This window comes from Schistocerca cancellata, chromosome 5 (genome assembly GCF_023864275.1).
Source record: "Schistocerca cancellata isolate TAMUIC-IGC-003103 chromosome 5, iqSchCanc2.1, whole genome shotgun sequence".
NCBI lineage: Eukaryota > Metazoa > Arthropoda > Insecta > Orthoptera > Acrididae > Schistocerca > Schistocerca cancellata.
Genome location: NC_064630.1, coordinates 774404232 through 774418752, shown reverse-complemented (window position 1 = coordinate 774418752; position 14521 = coordinate 774404232). Strand labels below are relative to the sequence as shown.

General features: G+C 40.9%; 1 non-coding gene across 1 annotated transcript; it reads left to right on the top strand.

Moving 5' to 3' along the window:
- Window positions 1-838: 838 nt before the first annotated feature.
- Window positions 839-920, top strand: Trnas-uga (transfer RNA serine (anticodon UGA)). The gene has a single exon. It is a non-coding gene; the product is annotated as a tRNA-Ser (tRNA).
- Window positions 921-14521: the final 13601 nt, after the last annotated feature.

Sequence of the window (14521 nt, the reverse complement as noted above, 5' to 3'; positions counted from 1 at the left end):
CTTTATTTATCTTGTTGCAAATCGATAGAAATCTGCCAAGGACAGTACTTCTACTAATTATGTTTCCGCGACTGGTTGCTACATTCTTTATAATTTTAAATCTAGCATCTACTCAGCAATTAAATCCAGCAGCAGAACATCTGGCAGCAAATGCACTCCTACAAATAATATCTATACAGTATGTCTGTACGGTGTTGAAGAATATTGGTTATCAAAACAGAATGCTCGCGTTTCTTCTTTGAGTGTTGCACGTACACTCTTTCCGTGAAGGTCACTTGGACACTGCGCAACAAAAAGCATTGAATCTCGGCTAAAATTTACGAATATTATCTTGTTAGCTTGCAATCGACGAAATGAACTAAACCTTTTTCCTATAGGCTTCTTGAAGAACGAACTAGAGAAATGAACTTCCACAAACAGATTTTAAATATTTATAGGGTGTCGGAACCATGCTGCACAGAACGCAGGCAAATGCTAACTTACGTTAAAGGATCAGGGAACTACGTAAAGAACTACAATAATTTACAACTATTTACACAGGACAGAAACAGTTAAATTGAAAACGCAGATAGAGGCGCTAAACAACGAAATAAACACCAAACTAAGTAAAGCGAATACAGCTGCTCTTAGTTTAAATTAATCTCCTTTGTGCAGGTGAATTCCGCTGAAGTTACCATATCACAAAACTATTTAAGAACGGCCTAAATCACTATATAAACTAAAATGTACACGTAGTATATCGCAAGACATTAATATTATGCTCTTAAAGAACGCGTAGGAAGCCCACTGAATGCTGCTGCCCGATAACACTGCCGCTAAGAGACTCAAGCTTCAACCAGCTGCGGTGTCCGAGCGGTTAAGGAGTTGGACTTGAAATCCAATGGGTTCTACCCGCACAGGTTCGAATCCTGTCCGCAGCGACATTTTTAATTCCTCCATTCTCCCTGAAAACTGCACACCGAGCACTAATAACAGATAAATGAAAGCAAAAGGAAGGTTCGCTGCTCACAAGAATTACAAACAGAATGCGCGCGCGTCGTAAGCGATTGTAGTTGACAACAATGCTACGACGAATAACGTCATCGAATAAATTTTTTTTGTTAGATTAATGAAATCACCGTTTTGAAGTGCCGCTCTCAGTCTAGCCTGTGTTACCACAGGAATATTTTTGACTCATGAAACTTCGAATTACCCAAACGCTTAATGTTAAGATATCTTTGTTTAGGTAGCAAAAAATGAAGAAAAACAATGATTGTACAGTGCTGACAGTAAGTGTTTTACTCACAGAGTATAGGAGTCAAATAAGTAGTTAATCCCATAATTAGACTTAAAATTTCTAGTATTAATTGACCTGCGCAGTGGTAGAGGGAACTGTCGTTTCCTCAGCAAGAAGTATGAGTGCTTTTTTATTTCAGTAAGATACGTAATCATTCAAGTAATTTGTGCCCTCAAATTATACAGTTCAGGGTTAGAGTATTACATTTTCTTAGTACACGTCGAAATATTCAACTACCGAAGACAGCAAGTATCTGAATCCAACTCCTCCGGTTTGTGAATTGGATTTTTAACATTTAGTAATTTACATTTAGTAATTTCATCAGGAATAATCCGCTCATAGCTGTTTGTACTGTCGTGATGTGTGCGCATTACGACTGCCAAATACGTGTTTTAGATATTATTGTTTAGTGAAAATAAACTAGTGATCTTTCAGCGCCACTATTCTATGGACAATAAGATGATTAGAATGTTCGTGCGTATGTAAGGATAGTTTGTAAAAAATTTGGATTTTGCTCTATTGTTGGTTCAACAGTGCACTTTTTAACAGAATGTATTGTTTTCCGCCACTATGAAACCAACTGAGAACTCGGTTTTATTTTTCCACGAAAGATTGCCAAGCGCGAAAGTAAGTTTGTTACCTACTAGTAAAGTTTCGTAGTCTTATTTTAAAGAGAATTTTTGAGCTCACTCATATATTTCAGATTACAAGCTTTTCCCCATCACATCAAACATTCTAGCAAGTATATCCACGTTATTCAGTGCTTCACAGGCGATCATAAGATGTTGATCAAGAACTTTTCTGTTATAGCTTTATTCGATATGGTGAAAAATGTACATAATTACGCGCGCAACATGCAGTTACTTCCACCACATTAAGACGCTACATTTCGCAGCAAATGTCAGCGGCAATGGTAATACCACTACAAAGACGCGTGCGTTAGACAAATACATGAAGTAATAACACCAACGGCTGAACTCCGTTAAGTGCTGGAAATAACAGGACGTGTGTTAATGGCCGAGTAAATAAAAAAGCCCATCAATGCTGTCCCTGCGCGGAGCACGACACCTGGATGATCTCCGACAAGTCCGTAAGACACATGCTCGTATCGCCACTCAAAATAATAATAATAATAATAATAATAATAAAAACTGAAAGACATACAGTACCATGCACAAAATTTTTCGCCTAAACAGGCACTTCCCGGCTACTTTTAACAAATTGATCAACGTGTTCACGTAATCTTATGGAGACTTATTGCCACGCCAGTAATATTATGGGCTGCCCTCTTTCATGATCTCTGTATATAAAAACACAAACTCTGCCATTTGTATAAAATAATGGTGTATAAAATGCAAAAACAATTTTTTTCCTCTCCAAAAAGAATTTCTTTAGTTTTGATTGTGTTGATAAAAGGTTACAAAGCAGGTCACCATGTTGTTGTTGTGGTCTTCAGTCCTGAGACTGGTTTGATGCAGCTCTCCATGCTACTCTATCCTGTGCAAGCTTCTTCATCTCCCAGTATCTACTGCAACCTACATCCTTCTGAATCTGCTTAGTGTATTCATCTCTTGGTCTCCCTCTACGATTTTTACCCTCCACACTGCCCTCCAACGCTAAATTTGTAATCCCTTGATGCCTCAAAACATGTCCTACCAACCGATCCCTTCTTCTAGACAAGTTGTGCCACAAACTTCTCTTCTCCCCAATCCTATTCAATACGTCCTCATTAGTTACGTGATCTACCCACCTTATCTTCAGCATTCTTCTGTAGCACCACATTTCGAAAGCTTCTATTCTCTTCTTGTCCAAACTAGTTATCGTCCATGTTTCACTTCCATACATGGCTACACTCCATACAAATACTTTCAGAAACGACTTCCTGACACTTAAATCTATACTCGATGTTAACAAATTCCTCTTCTTGAGAAACGCTTTCCTTGCCATTGCCAGTCTACATTTTATATCCTCTCTACTTCGACCATCATCGGTTATTTTACTCCCTAAATAGCAAAACTTCTTTACTACTTTAAGTGTGTCATTTCCTAATCTAATTCCCTCAGCATCACCCGACTTAATTTGACTACATTCCATTATCCTCGTTTTGCTTTTGTTGATGTTCATCTTATACCCTCCTTTCAAGACACTGCCCATTCCGTTCAACTGCTCTTCCAAGTCCTTTGCTGTCTCTGACAGAATTACAATGTCATCGGCGAACCTCAAAGTTTTTACTTCTTCTCCTTGAATTTTAATACCTACTCCGAATTTTTCTTTTGTTTCCTTTACTGCTTGCGCAATATACAGATTGAATAACATCGGGGAGAGGCTACAACCCTGTCTTACTCCTTTCCCAACCACTGCTTCCCTTTCACGCCCCTCGACTCTTGTAACTGCCATCTGGTTTCTGTACAAACTGTAAATAGCCTTTCGCTCCCTGTATTTTACCCCTGCCACCTTCAGAATTTGAAAGAGAATATTCCAGTTAACATTGTCAAAAGCTTTCTCTAAGTCTACAAATGCTAGAAACGTAGGTTTGCCTTTTCTTAATCTTTCTTCTAAGATAAGTCACCATAAGTGAATGTATTTGAAGAGGAAATAATGAGCTTTAATCCTTTCTAAGAAAAACATATTTATGATTATTCCTGAATCAGTACCAGAGGGACAAAGTACTGTAAAAAAAGAGTACAAAGCTGGTGCACGCACATGTGTTTCGCAGCACATCGTTGATGAACACAGAGCTCTGCAGCAGATCACCCCTTCGTGTTCGCATTGCGACCCAACGATATCGCCACTTGCGATTGCAATGGGCTCGGGACCATCGGGCTTCGACCGTCGAGCAGTGGAAACGACTCGGCTCTATGCGTGAATCATATTTTCGCTACACTCTGATAGATTAGGTCAATGGTCGTCTCCACAGACGTCATGGAGGTGAACGGCGGCTCGGAAGGTGCAGCGCGCCACAAATGCAGGCTGATAGGAGCAGCATTGTACTATGGGAGACATTCTCCTGCCGTTGCATGGGATCTGTGGTAGTGATCGAAGACAGGCTAACAGCTGCGAATCATCTGCATCCCTTCATGCTTGATGCCTTCTCCTCGTTATTTCGCTCAATGATCACAAAACTTTTGATCCTTAGGCTACCGGTTTCCATCTTCAGATCTCTGTGAAGATTTACTGCTTCAATATCCATTTCCATCTGTGTACGACAGTTATTTTTACAGTCAGCATATTCGTATCTGTGGCTGTTAGAAATCACTTGCGATTGTTATCAGATCGCATCAATAAAGGTTTTCCGTGAACATTTCAGATTGAACGGTTGGTAACATTTTCTTAAGCCGGTACTCCTGACAGCTTACCATCAATTTCGGCATATCACATTTACAGAAATGTTGGGCATGATGCCAACTGGTCTATTCAGACGAATCTGTTTGAAGTAAATAGGGTTTTAGAGCCAAGTGTTCCTTTTTTTTTAATGCTGTTCGTTTTACCAGCATAAAATCGAGTTATTGGGTTTTTCAAAACGAGTGAAAATAAATTGGATAGAAAAGGAGAGAGGAATCATTGCAGTTAAAGATCACAGTACGAAACTGTAACTATGGTCAGCAATTGTTTGTCTCAAGAGTCGGAGAGAGAACTGATCTTCTTACAAAGCCTTCTTTTATCTTTTCGTTCGTGTTGGTTTTACGAAGGGGCGAAAAGAGAAGAAATTTTATTTTTATCAAACAGTTCTAATGAATTTACTGTGGGAGAGATATTCTAAGTTATCGTATTTTCTTTTCTCCACACCTACGAAGTCCAATGTCTCATCGAAACTTCCGATACTTGATTATACGTACTACCTGAATAGAATACAAAAGAATAATATTTCGACAACGCAAGGGAACACAATAGTGTGTGATAATTCTACCGCCTCCATCGAAAATGCTGGGTGATCATAGCGAGAATAAGATTAGAAAATTATGACCACGTACGTGCGCGCGTAGATACTTGTATGTCCCTGGATTCACACGCACACGAAACAGTACAAACAATAGGTAATACTGATACTAGACTTGGCCACTGTTTCTATGTTTCGATACAGTGTTATCGATACGTGGAACTGTTTCAGTGTCTCGGAACGGCTGTGGTTCACTGTTTCGAAACAGTGGTGTTTCATTCCGCCCCTGTTTCGGATAACCGCACCGGATTCGATCTCGAGCCAGAGACAGAAACTGTATTGTTGTTTCAAAATAAGGCTGTTTCAGTCCACCTGCGCTTGGAACGGACTAATTGTATCGAAACAGTGATGTTTCATTCCGCTCTGTGTCGTACGAGATTCGGGCTCGGCACAGATACTGAAACACAACATAACACTTCATGAAACACTTTCAAGAGTGTCGAACTCTTTTTGACAAGCAATGGAATGAAGCTTAAGATATCCGAAAATAAAGCTTCGTTTCTAGCTGACTGTCCTATTTCGAAATGGCGTAACATCTGCTTTATAAACACTAACCAAACAATGAAACAACGCATACTATTCCCATTCAAAATAATAAATATGTGAAAATCATTCGATTAAATTACACTTTTTTTATAACATACGCTTCTCTTTTCATGTACAGTAATCGTATTAAGAAACGCAAGTAAGCCTACAACATTTTGATTAAAAAAAGGCTTAGAGTGACAGTTATTAGACATATACATAAATTTGATCTAGGTATAGTTAGTTGCAAGCAATCTGTTTGACATATCACTGATAGCGTAATGGTGAACGGGAAGGGCTGGGAAGCATGGTGACTTTATAGTAAAGGTTCGAAACACCTTGAAAGACAAAATTTTTTTCTGTTATATTTTGTTATTTATTCGAATTATTTGGCGTTATTTGTGAGTCTATAGTCACTGTGCCTATTATCCACAATGATTCCCTTTGCATGCATGGAAATTAGCAGGATGGGTATATTACCCATACTAACGGAATGTGGGAATCCCAGTAGCATATCCGTTGTTTCTGCAGTTTGCTCCTACCTCCAGTTCCGTTCGTGGTGGTTCTTCTGTCTTCAGCTATGGCTGTCCTCAGCCAATTGAAAAGTATGAAAGTCACACAACACGAAAGCATCGCATTTGCTGCAGGAAATACGAAACTGCCAAGACGCTCAGGTGATAGTTTCATACTTTCTGCGAAATGATTAGCGCTCTCGCACCTCATTTGGGTTTATATGGACATACTTATACAGTAGACATTCAAGATGATTAAATGTGTACGCTTATTAGATTACAAAACACAAACTGTTTCACTGTTTCGAAACAGCGTATCGAAACATTACATTGTACTGTTTCATTTGTTTCGAAACAGTTAAGTGTTTCAGTTTGCCCATCTCTAACTGGTACTAAATCGGAATGATTGTTACACGCTGCAGTGGAGCGTGTACTGGTTTGAAACTCTCTGACAGATCAAAACAGTGTGTCGCACTGGGAGGAGGAGGAGGATATTAGTGTTTAACGTCCCGTCGACAACGAGGTCATTAGAGACGGAGCGCAAGCTCGGGTGAGGGAAGGATGGGGAAGGAAATCGGTCGTGCCCTTTCAAAGGAACCATCCCGGCATTTGCCTGAAGCGATTTAGGGAAATCACGGAAAATCTAAATCAGGATGGCCGGAGACGGGATTGAACCGTCGTCCTCCAGAATGCGATCGCACTGGGACTCGAACTCAGATACCCTTACGTTTCGCGGGAAATGTTTGACGAGGCACGACCGACGACCCGTCGTCACAGCGTCAGCTTCGCCAGTACGTTTCTCCCACTCTCCGAACTTCACACTGGTGTGAAGTACTCGCCACCACGCTCTGTATAGAGGTCATCGGGGCATGCAGACGTAGATTTCGTTGTAGGTTTAATTAGGTCAGGGAACTGCTTCTGAATATCTTACTAGCAATGAAAGGGAGGGCTCGTATTTGAAGTTCGACCATTGTGGACACTGTTAACCGGTCTGTCTAAAAGCCATGCCACTTTCCCGAAGTGTAAGAAGGCTCTATGGTTCTTCTACCTTGCCCCCTCCCCTCCCTCCCTCACGCGCACACACACACACACACACACACACACACACACACACACACACAGCTCAGCCACTTCCTTAGTGGGTCCCGACGGCGTCGGTGGTTATACGAAGTAACGGCACAGGTGCAGAAGAAACATGTCGTAAAAACGGTCTTCACTTGTGAGTACCGCTGCTTCCAGTTTTGTGACGTCACACAGCCATATTACACCAACATTTTAAGTAATGACCTGAAGACTTTCGCAGAGTCCCTTTTTACAGCCGCGGAGAAACTGTTAACTGTATTTCTAACGTTAAGAACCACTCACGGAAGGCACTATAGTTTATGAAGGCACCACAGACGTACACAGCGAGCTGTTGTCTTTCGCAGGAACACATGTTTGACATTCTGCGTCTCGTATTGGGTGTAGAGTGATAAGCTGACTGCAACGGGCCTAGGCAGCAGTTAACCCACCCACTATGCAGTGTGTGCTTTCCCAGGGTTGCTAATTACGCAACTTACGAGGGAGAGCCGCCGTGGAGTTTGTTCGAGTTACTGGTAGATAGCCGGTCTGTGTTTAACAGTTTTAGCACAAGGTTTCTGGCGTTTAGGAACTGTGCCTGCGTGATGAAATAGCAGCAAAAGTGTCGGAACTGTCGTTCTTGCGGAATGCAACTGTTCATACTACTGTTTCTACCCCACAACAAGACTCTCTTGTCTCCAATAGGGTTATAACTTTCGTCGTGTACCATCCACATACGAGGTTAAATTCTGTTGAGTTTCTTGAAGAGATCACATACTTCACTGTGATTTTGATGTTGTTCTCTCTCGTGACAGATACAGATAATGAAACGTGATATGTTGTACATATTAAACCAAGAACACACACATCTGCAACTATTAACACTATACAAACATTCAACGGTTCAGATTACACACGAATGTCGGAAGACTGGAGGAACGCCTCGTCACATGCTTCAAGAAAACTCGTGATACCACAAGGAAAACGTTTGTTACGGCACTCATTTACAATGTGTCTCATTGTCGGAATATCACCACAGTTGCACGTATTGTCGGTGCAGAAGACCCACTTCTGGGAGATGTATTTCCACATACCGGGATCTGTTAAGCTGTGCCCACACATCTCTAGGACAATGGAAGCCTGCCACTCACGTTATCATTCGCAGTCTGGTTGCACCCAGTGGAGAGCATTTGGGCTTCTTCATATGTAGATCTTCTACGTCTACATCTACAGCTATGTGACTACTGTGCACTGACCGGGGTGGCCGAGAGGTTCTAGGTGCTACAGTCTGGAACCGCGTGACCGCGACGGTCGTAGGTTCGAATCCTGACTCGGGCATGGATGTGTGTGATGTCCTTAGGTTAGTTAGGTTTAAGTAGTTGCAAGTTCTAGGGGACTGATGACCTTAGAAGTTAAGTCCCATAGTGCTCAGAGCCATTTGAACCATTTAACTACTCTGCAGTCCACAAATGTCTGGCAGAGGGTTCGTCGAACCACCTTCAAACTATTTCTCTATCACTCCACTCTCGAACAGCTCGTGGGATAAACGAACACTTAAATCTTCACGCGTGAGCTCTGATAATCATTTCGCCCTATGTAGTTGGGTGTCAACAAAGTATTTTCGTACTCAGAGGAAAAATTTGATGTTTGAGGTTTCCTGAAAAGATCTCGCCGCAACGGAAAAAGCTTTAGCTATAATATCCGTGACACTCTCCCTGCTGTTTCTCGATAAATACAAAACGTGCTGTCCTTCTCTGAACTTTTTCAGTGTCCTCCATCAAACCTATCTGATCAGGTTCCACGCCACACAGCAGTACCCCACAAGAGGTGGAACATGCGTAGTGTAGGCAGCCTCTTTATTAGGTCTGTTGCATCTTCTAAGTGCTCTGCCAATAAATCGCAGTGATTTGTTCGCCTTTCCCACGTTATCTGTGTGATTGTTCCAATTTACATTGTTCGCAATTGTATTCCCGAAGTATTTAGCTGAACTGACAGCCCTTAGAGTTCTATGATTTCCGGCCGCGGTGGCCGAGCGGTTCTAGGCGCTTCAGTCCGGAACTGCGCGACTGCTACGGTCGCAGGTTCGAATCCTGCCTCGGGCATGGATGTGTGTGATATCCTTAGGTTCGTTAGGTTTAAGTAGTTCTAAGTTCTAGGACACTGATGACCTCGGATGTTAAGTCCCATAGTGCTCAGAGCCAGCCAGTTCTATGATTTATCATGTAAACGTGATTTAACGGATTCCTTTTAATACTCATGTGGACGACTTCACAATTTTTATTATTTAGGGTCAGTGGCCACTTTTTGCACTGTACAATTATCTTGTGTAAATCATTTCGCCATTGGTTTTGATCTTCTGATGACTATACTAGACGGTAAATAATAGCATCGCCTGCATCAATCTAACAGGGCTGCTCAGATTATCTTCTAAATCGTTTACACAGATTAGAAACTGAAGGCAGCTATAATACTTCCACGGGGAACGATAGACATCACTTCCGCACTTCCGTTTAACTCGATGACTTTCCGTCGGATTCTGTGACCTGTGACATTTCTGTCACGAATGCAATCGCACAACTTTTCTTCGAGGTAATTACTAATGTTCGAAAGCAGTATATGTTCGAAAGCCCAACTGTAAATCGACGTCAGTTACAGCGTCCTGTAATTCAGCAGAGCACACCTACTTCCTTTCTTCAATATTGGTGTAATCTGTGCAGCTTTCCAATCTTTAGATACGGATCCTTCGTCGAGCGAGCCGTTGTATGTATTGTTAAGTATGGAGCTAATGTACCTGCACACACGATGTGCCTTTATTATCTGCTTTAAGCTGCTTTTCTCTTCAATGAGGATATTTACTTCTAAGTTACGTTGGCAGCTATTCTTGTTCTAATCCTGGAATATTTACTTCATCTTCTTTGGTGAAGGAATCTCCGGTAATCGCATTCACTAACTCTGCTTCAGTTAAGATATCGATTGTGTCTTGCCGCTGGTGCACTTAACATACGGCTAGATCTACATTTGAACAGTTTCCTTGGCAGCGAGGGTAAATCTTCGTGAAGAGAGATTGATTCGCTTTTAGAAACTTGTTGATAAGGGTAGCAGAGAGACGCCCTTCGACGAAGGTGAGCTGGACAGATGTTCGACAGTATTGGGTACAGATCTGACTGCGCCACTAACTGTTCTCGTAACTGCATTCAGGTAAACGTCAGCTTTCTTCACATGAGCGCTGCAGAACCAAACTGGTGCGCAGTATTCTGCTGTAGAGTACACCATTGCAAGGGATGCCCCGCGCAGAAGTGTTCCTAACCCTGGTAGTAACTGCCAGCGTTCTCACCAGGTTCACTCGTGCTTGTACCTTCTAAGCTGTGTTGGAAAGGTGTTTATGGAATGTCAGCGATCTGTTTGATGCAACACCAAGGCATTCTGGCATGAAAAACTGGAGCCGAATGAATAATTGTGATTGTTGTGAGACTGGAATGGATGTGAACAGGACATGTAGAAAGGTGAATGGATGATAGCTGTTTGTAACCTGTACACTAATTTTCAATTGTCCAATATGTACTGAGCCGGTAGGTGGAGCAAGGAACTCTGAAAATTAACTCTTAATGAACTTTTCTAGTTCCCTTTGTGCTTTAAGAGCGAGCGGCTACTTTACATAGGGGAAAATTCCCGTTATCACATATCGAGGCGCACAGAGATAAGACCACGCAGGCGGACTGATAGCTTTGGGAGACGGTACCGATGCCAGAGAGGAAATCTCTGGCGGAATATCACAGGGAATTCCGAGCTCTCTCGCGCTTGCTAAACTATAGAATTAGCTAATAAACCTTGACCTTGATAATGAGAAGATTTGATTAAAGGTTTCCAGAAATTACTGCAGCCAGTCGCCTTTTGTTCTACTCTTTAATTTTTATTTTCCATTACCGGCTTCGGATGGCCTAGCCAATTCGTCGTCAGATGGTACATATGTTTTGCACGTTTGCAGCATTTGGGGGGGGGGGGGGACGCGTACTGTAGCAAGATGTAAAAATTAATGTGATGAGAATTAATTTCACTATGAGATCGATTTAAATGCATTACTTACAGTTATTAGTATTTGTTGGTTTGTTCCTGCTGCACTCATTACTCTCGAAAACGTAATGTATGATTTCCAGTGACGTTAGTTTTGTATCACTTCAGAAACTTTTTCACAGCTAACGACTTGCACGTGCTTCACAAAACGTAAATAATTCAAAGAACATCACTGTAATTACGTAAAAAGATTTTTTTGCGGCAGAGACATTCTTTGTTCAGCACTCGCATTGGAAACTGGCGATAGTACGTGTATACCTATTCCCATTATGTACAGTACTGCAAAAATAACGTGTATTTAAATTGGAAAATTGATATATCCTACTTACAAAATCTATCAGGCAAAGAATTTAGGATGATATTTCATCCACAATTTTAGTACTGAAATTAGGTTTGACACTTATGTTTTTGCTGAATAAATATATAAAAATCATTACTTATGAATAAAACATTACAGCACTGCATAAGCGTTTTTTTAATGAAATGTTACGTGGGCGTTTGGAAGGGTGGTATATGGGGGTGGGGGAATGATATGTGAGTGTACTTGTGTGTGTGTGTGTGTGTGTGTGAGAGAGAGAGAGAGAGAGAGAGAGAGAGAGAGAGAGAGAGAGAGACAGAGAACTTCTTGTCCTTGTTTGTTTAGTTTTGCAAGTCTAAAGATTCCTTGAAATTTTGATAAATGGGTTACTTGCTACGCCAGATCTTCCAGTTAAGATGATTTGGGGTGATTTATTGCTACAGGTGAAGATTCGACTTCTTGAAGCTTTCCCAGTGAAGTACATGCTATAGATAAACGCTGTCTTATGCAGGACACCTAAATGATCCACAGATTCTTTTCAAAAAACTTTAGTCCGTCGCTCAGGTGGCTGAGATACTAAAATCCTTCTATGACGCTGACGAAATGTAAGATCTTCTTTAATAATATCTAGGACAATGTGAGTGAGCAAGTTATTCATATTAAAACAGGTAATGATTGTCAGGCACTTATATAATTAAATAACTTTATGTATTTGTGGAAAATGCAATAAAAACAATGAATAGTAACACAATATGGATCAAAATCGATGGGAAACAAATACATTGTATTTGATTTACTGATGATATAATAGTCTTATGGATTCTAAGAAGGACATGAACTATACGTTAATTAATTGTGCTACTTGTGAACTACAAAAACAGATATGGCAGACGTATAACGGATATTAAAAGGAAAATTTCAGTGACCAAATAAGCATTCAGTGTGTGTGTTGTTTGGAGTCTATGGGCGACCAAGTGGCTAAAATTGTTGTCACACGATGAAGAGGAAATGACACTCATTCACTAACACTGCCACTTAATTGGCGCTCACCCAGAGAATCACTCTGCTTTATACGCCTTATATTCAGAGAGTAATTTGTTAACATACAACCACCATAATATGGAAGCGACAAAGCAATTCACCTAGACATTTATTTTGAGCATTTCAGGTTATGGCTGCGAAGCGTGGACTCTGGGAAAACGAGAAACGTAAAATTTTAAACCAACGCTGGAGCGGATATTAAGAAGAGCCACAAAAACATCCTGGACTGAGAGGATATCTAATGAACAAACATTAAAAGAAATTAATAGAGGAGAATATTAACATGATGTTGTTGTTGTGGTCTTCAGTCCTGAGACTGGTTTGATGCAGTTCTCCATGCTACTCTATCCTGTGCAAGCTTCTTCATTCCTCAGTACCTACTGCAACCTACATCCTTCTCAATCTGCTTAGTGTATTCGTCTCTTGGTCTCCCTCTACGATTTTTACCCTCCACGCTGACCTCTAATACTAAACTGGTGATCCCTTGATGCCTCAGAACATGTCCTACCAACCGATCCCTTCTTCTAGTCAAGTTATGCCACAAACTCCTCCCCAATCCTATTCAATACCTCCTCATTAGTTATGTGATTTACCCATCTAATCTTCAGCATTCTCCTGAAGCACCACATTTCGAAAGCTTCTATTCTCTTCTTGTCTAAACTATTTATTGTCCATGTTTCACTTCCATACATGGCTACACTCCATACAAATACTTTCAGAAATTACATCCTGACACTTAAATGTATACTCGATGTTAACAAATTTTTCTTCTTCAGAAACGATTTCCTTGTCATTGCCAGTCTACATTTTACATCTTCTCTACTTCGACCATCATCAGTTATTTTGCTCCCCAAATAGCAAAGCTCCTTTACTACTGTAAGTGTCTCATTTCCTAATCTAATTCCCTCAGCATCACCCGACTTAATTCGACTACATTCCATTATCCTCGTTCTGCCTTTGTTGATGTTCATCTTATATCCTCCTTTCAAGACACTGTCCATTCCGTTCAACTGCTTTTCCAAGTCCTCTTCTGTCTCTGACAGAATTACAATGTCATCGGCACACCCTGTTTTCATTTCTTCTCCATGGATTTTAATACCTATTTCGAATTTTTCTTTTATTTCCTTTATGGCTTGCGCAATATACAGATTGAATAAGATCGGGGAGAGAGGCTACAACCCTGTCTCACTCCCTTCCCAACCACTGCTTCCTTTTCATGTCCCTCGACTTTTATAACTGCCATCTTGTTTCTGTACAAATTGTAAATAGCCTTTCGCTCCCTTTATTTTACCCCTGCCACCTTCAGAATTTGAAAGAGAGTATTCCACTCAACATTGTCAAATGCTTTCTCTAGGTCTAGAAATGCTAGATATGTAGGTTTACCTTTCCTGAACCTATAAGTCGTAGGGTCTCACGTGTTCCAACATTTCTACGGAATCCAAACAGCTCTTCCCTAAGGTCGGCTTCTACCAGTTTTTCCATTCGTCTGTAAAGAATTCGCGTTAGTATTTTGCAGCCGTGACTTATTAAACCGATAGTTCGGTAATTTTCACATCTGTCAACACCTGCTTTCTTTGGGATTGGAATTATTATATTCTTCTTGATGTCTGAGGGTATTTCGCCTGTCTCATATATCTTGCTCAACAGATGGTAGAATTTTGTCAGGACTGGCTCTCCCAAGGCTGTCAGTAGTTGTAATGGAAAGTCGTCTACTCCTGGGACCTTATTTCTACTCAGGTCTTTCAGAGTTGTGTCAAACTCTTCAGGCAGTATCATATCTCCCATTTCATCTTCATCTACAT